Source organism: Pinus tabuliformis, chromosome J (assembly GCF_031772625.1).
Source record: "Pinus tabuliformis cultivar Carrire ecotype Pingquan chromosome J, CPIR1, whole genome shotgun sequence".
In the NCBI taxonomy this organism is placed as follows: domain Eukaryota; kingdom Viridiplantae; phylum Streptophyta; class Pinopsida; order Pinales; family Pinaceae; genus Pinus; species Pinus tabuliformis.
In genome coordinates this window covers 924415747-924421867 of record NC_142295.1, presented here as the reverse complement: position 1 = coordinate 924421867, position 6121 = coordinate 924415747, and the positions used below count along the sequence as shown (strand labels likewise).

Genomic DNA, 6121 nt, shown 5'->3' with positions numbered 1-6121 from the left:
GAATTCCTGATGATTGAAGGGACCATGCTAGGTCATGCAATCTCTCAGCAAGGATTACAGGTGGACCCCAACAAAATTGTCATTATCCAAAGGGTCCCACCTCCTCAAAAGGTAAGAGTTGTTTGAAGTTTCCTAGGTTTAGCAGAGGATTATAGAAGATTCATTAAAAATTTCAGTAAACTAGCCTCTCCATTGTTTGCTCTTTTGGGAAAATATGATGAGTTCATATGGACTGACAACTGTTAAGAGGATCTAGATACCTTCAAAAATAAACTGGTGATTGCCCCAATTTTGAGAGGTCCAAACTGGGCCCTGTTAGCGCTCGAATTTGCCTCAGGCTGAAGAAGGCGAAACTCAAGGTAACATCAAACCACTTAGCCTCATAGCTAGCCCTACGAGGACATGAGAGGGCTCTCTCCGGTCTATCTTAGCAAATGTTTTCTAAAAGGGGCTGAGATGACTTTAAAAGAGACTGATTTTAGGCTAGTAAATTGATAGAAAAATGGGTTTTAATGGATGATGGGGCTTTCTGGGCTGCATGGGGCAAAGAACAGCTTGAAACAAAGAAATATAACCAAAAACACAGATTATCTCCTGAGGCAAGGTAGGCAAGAAATTTAACATCAAATTGAGATTAAATGGACTGGCAAGACTGTTGAGGAGCTGACAAGGGCATAGAAGATGAATCCTTGTCAAACAGAAGAAAACATTGAATATGAACAAACTTAAAGGCAGAGCATAAAAATTATGAATTCTACCTTAACACTTCATTTGTTCAAATGGAAACGATCATGAAATGAAATGAAAACATAACAGGCTACATATGAAACAGAAGGAAAACTTATGCTAAATTTCATACCACAGGAATCTCAAAAGCCAGAGCTGTGTATTTTCATTAAAATCTCTGTCAAAACTGTACAATGGGAGCTCTCTGTTCTCCACCAGCTCTCAGAACTCTCCCTCACTCTCACAAATGATTATTTAATACATTAAACGGCTCAGAAGAAAACCGATCCATGAAAAGATGGAACTGTTTCAACTGGCACTATGAAAAATAGTAAAAGCCACTCATCGATTCCTAAAGATCAGCGCATACAATAAATAGACCAAAATACTTTTCCCTACAGGTCGATAAAAAAGATGAGCTGTTCAACTATAATTGCAAGAATCCCTCTGATGGCCGACAAACTGGAGTGCAGATCCTGTTAGGATCAGGACTGAAGTCTTGAAATAGGAATCGAATCCTATGTCTTCTGCTATTTTGGCTCCGTTTGAATAACACTCGTGGGCCATATTCATGAGCCAGCTATTGCTACCCAAAGAGTGCAAGCAATGTAAATGAAACAAGCTTATTGAAAAAGGCAACATTCAAGTTAGCAAACACGATAAATGGAAAAACGAATTGTCTAACAACAAGAATCCAGGTACATATTCCAGTAAATCTCATTGAAAAGGCCCAGGAATAAACGTCAGGTTGATCGTTGAAAAGGAATCCTAATAGAAAGGGCTTAGAATATGATCATACAAGAGGGTCAAATGAAAAAGATGAAAAACTCCACGATCTTCCATTTGTTTCCAGCTTCGATAAGAACGTCACTGGGTTTAGAATTCTCAGTCAAAATTGCTCCATTGAAAAATCTCAGAATATTCCAAGACTCGAAGATTTGCGAGTTGCAGCTTCAATAAGACGATACATCCATCGATCCAGCATTCCTGTCAGAGCAAAAGTGCCCCCAAGAACAGCACAAAGACGCGTAATAAAGTGAGTGAAACTACGCTTTTCCTCCCTGATGGTAACAGTGATAGGAGAAAGATCATACAAAAAATAGACAGCTGGCCAGCTCCGGTCAGAATCCTTCATTGCCACAAAGTATTCTGTTACAGAAAATTGATTTGTTGGCAATACTTCCTTTGACAGATATCTGTATTCAGTGGGAACAATCTTGATGTAATATTTGAAGGTGCCACTTGCATCGCGAAGAATGCGGACAGTATCATCAAGTGGATTGTGTATTCCAGGGTATTTGAGCCCAAATGATAGATCATGAATTACATGGCTCACATTAACATGATTTGCACCCTCGAATATCTGTTGAGCAACAATAATATTCAAGCCATGCACCGAAATGTGGAAATTTCCAGCGACCCTTTGAACATCCAGAACACCAAAGACCCGACATCCTTCACCATCATCTATTGCACGCTTAACATCCTTTATCATCTTTACAGGATCGTTTCCAAGCCGAAACAAGCAATTGTCCATAACTGTGATTCCACCTGCAAACCTTCATAGGTACTCTGCACCTTGACACAAAGTATCCGAAATACCAAAAACTGAAACAATAGATTAACCAATGTTTACATCATTTGCATTTGGGGCGCTCACGTCCACTGATGATACCAGCGGATACTTTTGTCCCTACATAACCAGAAACATTCAGCGCTCAATGGAACTTGAAAAGAAGATCCAGAAAAAGGAAAGAGAGCCACCCACGCACAGGCTTTTATGATCTATCTCCTCTGTCCATCAAATCAAATCTAAAGCACAGATTCCTGGAGAACAGCGACCCCTGAAATCAAAACCACTGCATATAAAAGCAAAATGCAGTAGGCTAGGAATGGAGAAACAAAAACAGTAGTCATCGACACATTTACAAGGCCCGTTAATATATTTGCCAGGAGGAAAGTCACAAGCACATTCTGATCAAAGACTTCCTCAAGGACCAATGATTTTCTTGTGGGGACCAAATCTGAGAGCATAAGCATCCCAAGAACCTCAAAGTTTTGTGCCAGAACAAAAGTTACATATGCCAAATTGCACATGCGACGAGAAATTTTTCTCTACAAACTTATCCAAAAAGATTGTTAGCACCCAAAGGAAACCGTCAAGCAGCCAAACTTCGATTGCAATACTTGATTTCCCTCCAATTGAAGCTACTCTAGAACTAATGGGTTTCTTTAGGAAGAAGAGATGATAGCCTAAGTTGACACTGACAAGGTATAAGCCCCAATATCCAAATAAACTGAAGATGCCCTCTTTGTTCAGACTAATGATATTTGCACCCCTCTGATCTGAAATGAGGTAACGATTTAATCCACACAACAGGACTGCTTGATAAACTGTGAGAATTGCACATCCAAAGAAGCCACAGTATTGGGGATGAATATTGATTATTGATGTCACAATGGCCACTGCTGCAAGAGTGAAAAAGAAATTCCAGTGTACACCATATTCCCCAACATGGACACCGAATCAATGTTGCGTGCCTGTTTTGAAACTAATGCATTTGCAACTGCAAAAGATCCAACCCCGAGATCCATTAATCCTGTACCATACGTTTCTGTCTTAGCAAATCGCCTGGGAAATATTTTGAAGTCCACAGCCAGGATTGACACATGTCACCAGCATCATTGCAAATCGATATGATGAGAGGCTTTTTCTTTGTCTGCTTGCAGGGATAGGAGTTGATGAAACCACTGCCATTTGAAGAGCTGGAGAATTTGATACATATTCTAAAAAATACATTTAATGATTTCTTCTTCAAAACAGGGTTTTGAAGAAGAATCAATCTCACACTGACATACAAGACGGAGTCTAACAGGCCCTACCTTTCCACATTCATACAGATGCCTCGAACAAACTGATAGGAGCAGACTTAGGGAAAATTGATAAGAAGTTGCCTTATGCCATATATTTTGTAAGTAAAAACTTGTCGAAGGCATAATTAAACTACACTGTAACTGAAAAGGAGCTCCTAGCTATAGTCCATTCCTTAAATAAGTTCAAACACTAGATCACTGGCTATCAAACATTCGTACACACTGATCATGCTACAATTAGGTATTTAATGAACAAACCAGATGTAAATGCTAGTATTATTAGATGGTTTCTTTTATTGCAACAATTCGATTTAACCACTGTTGATAAGCCGGGTAAGGAAAATGTTGTTGCTGATGTTTTGTCTAGAATAGATCTACCTGTAGGTGAAGAAGGAATTGTGGATGATCAAATGCCAGATGAACACCTATTTTCTATCTCAGTACTCTCTCCATGGTTTGCTGATATAGCAAATTACTTGGTTTCAACATAGTTCCCGCCACACCTGTCCTCAAAAGAGAAGAGCAAGATTGTGAGAAAAAGTGCCCCTTTCACCTGGATTAGGGGCAATCTCTTCAAACTTGGCCCCGATTAGGTTTTGAGGAGATGTGGCAGGAAGGAGGATGTTTTTGACATTCTCCTGACCTATCATGATGGGCCTTGTGGGGGCCATTTTGCATCAAAGAGGACTGCATTTGAAATCCTACAAGTGGGTTACTATTGGCCCACACTTCATCAAGATGTAAGGAGATATATCAGCCAATGTGACCAATGTCAAAGGATGGGGAAACCCACTCCAAGGGATGAGATGCCCCTACAACCTCAAGTGACTTTCGAGCCATTTGAGAAGTATCGCATGGACTTTGTGGGTCCGGTCAATCCTCCTTCCAAGCAGAAATATTACATCATTGTGTGCACTAATTATCTGAAAAATGGGCAGAAGCAAAGGTGATAAAGGTAGAAACAGAAGAAAAAGTAGCTGAGTTTTTGAGAGAGAATATCTTCTACAAGTTTAGATATCCAAGAGAATTAGTCACAGATCAAGGGAGTTAGTTTACCTCCAATATGATTGAAGACCTACTCACACATCACAAAATTAAGCACAGAACTTCCACCCCTTATCATCCGCAAGCAAATGGACAGGTGGAAGTCACTAATAATGCTTTGGAAGCGATTTTGTCCAAGGTAGTGAGCAGCAACAAGAAAGATTGGGCAAATTGATTGGTTGAGGCCACCTAGGCCTATAACACCACTTGGAAGACCACCACAGCGTTCACACCCTATGAGCTGGTCTATGGGAAGAAGGCTTTGCTGTCAATAGAATTTGAATACAACACACTAAGGATGGCAGCTCAGCAGGACCTGGATCTCAGCCATGCACAAAAGGAAAGGTTACTTTAGCTAAATGGATTGGATGAACAAATATTGTATGCCCTTCTCCAGTTAGAGGTAGTCTAGCTTCAAAGGAAAATATGGCATGACAGACATCTCAAAGAGAAACAATTCCAGGAAGGATATTGAGTGCTGTTGTATGATTCAAGGTATAAAGATTTCAAGGGAAAACTAAGGACAAGATGGCTAGGACCATACATAGTAGAAAGGTGCAATGAAAATGGTTCAGTTTTGATCAGGACCATCGATGAAGAAGCCATCCCCATTCTCATCAATGGGCATAGGTTGAAGATCTACAGGAAGCCACTCTCCAAGAAAGAATTCATTGAGAATTTGAGTAACATAGTGTTGGTAGCAGAGCAAGTCTCTACTTCCACTCCACCCACATCTTAAGAAAATAAAAAAATAAAAGATCCCTAGGTGAAAGAATCCCCTTGGAGATGCCTAGGGCAGACAGTGAGGATGAAAACCTCCTGGAGGCACCCCAACTTTCTAAAAAAAAAGACAAAAGAGAAAACATAGAAAAAAAAAAAAAACAGGAATAGAAAATTAACTTTTTTTAATGCATTGCAGATTGCAGGAGGGCCATAGAAGAAAAAGGGACATGGACAAGATGAATACACCTCTGATAGATCATTTATCCATTTCCATTTTCTTTTCCCAGCCACTGGTATCTCTTGTTCTGGAAATTATGCATCCTACAGGAGGCTCTGTGCATTCTACACGAGGCTCCTGTAGAAATCACAGAGAGCTCGAAATCAAGTCCAGAAAAGGATCAGAGGGCTAGAAACTTGTCCAGAAGACCTGTGGACCCCTCTGCCACCATTCATCCTCCTAACTCACCATTCCACACCTGCACCATTGCATTTCCACTCGCTTCTTTCCTCCCTCCACAAAAAACACAGAAATCCTATTTCTTTTGTTTTTTTAGAAAGAAAATGAAGAATAAACCGTAGCATCCTTAACTCATTTCCTACCAAGTGCATACCAGCTACTTTTCTTTTTCCTTCAGAACCTTCCTCAACTATCTCTCTAGTCCCTGCTCAAGCCTCAGCTAGGAGTTTTAGAGGGAGAAGCAATTACAGGAAATCCTATAGGATTCTTGTAACAGCTAATCCCCTTAAAAATCGA

General features: G+C 40.2%; 2 pseudogenes; both read right to left on the bottom strand.

Moving 5' to 3' along the window:
* Positions 1-1561: 1561 nt before the first annotated feature.
* On the bottom strand, positions 1562-2263 carry LOC149229786 (uncharacterized; annotated as a pseudogene).
* A 275-nt stretch (positions 2264-2538) lies between these two features.
* Positions 2539-3484, bottom strand: LOC149229785 (uncharacterized protein At4g17910 pseudogene; annotated as a pseudogene).
* Positions 3485-6121: the final 2637 nt, after the last annotated feature.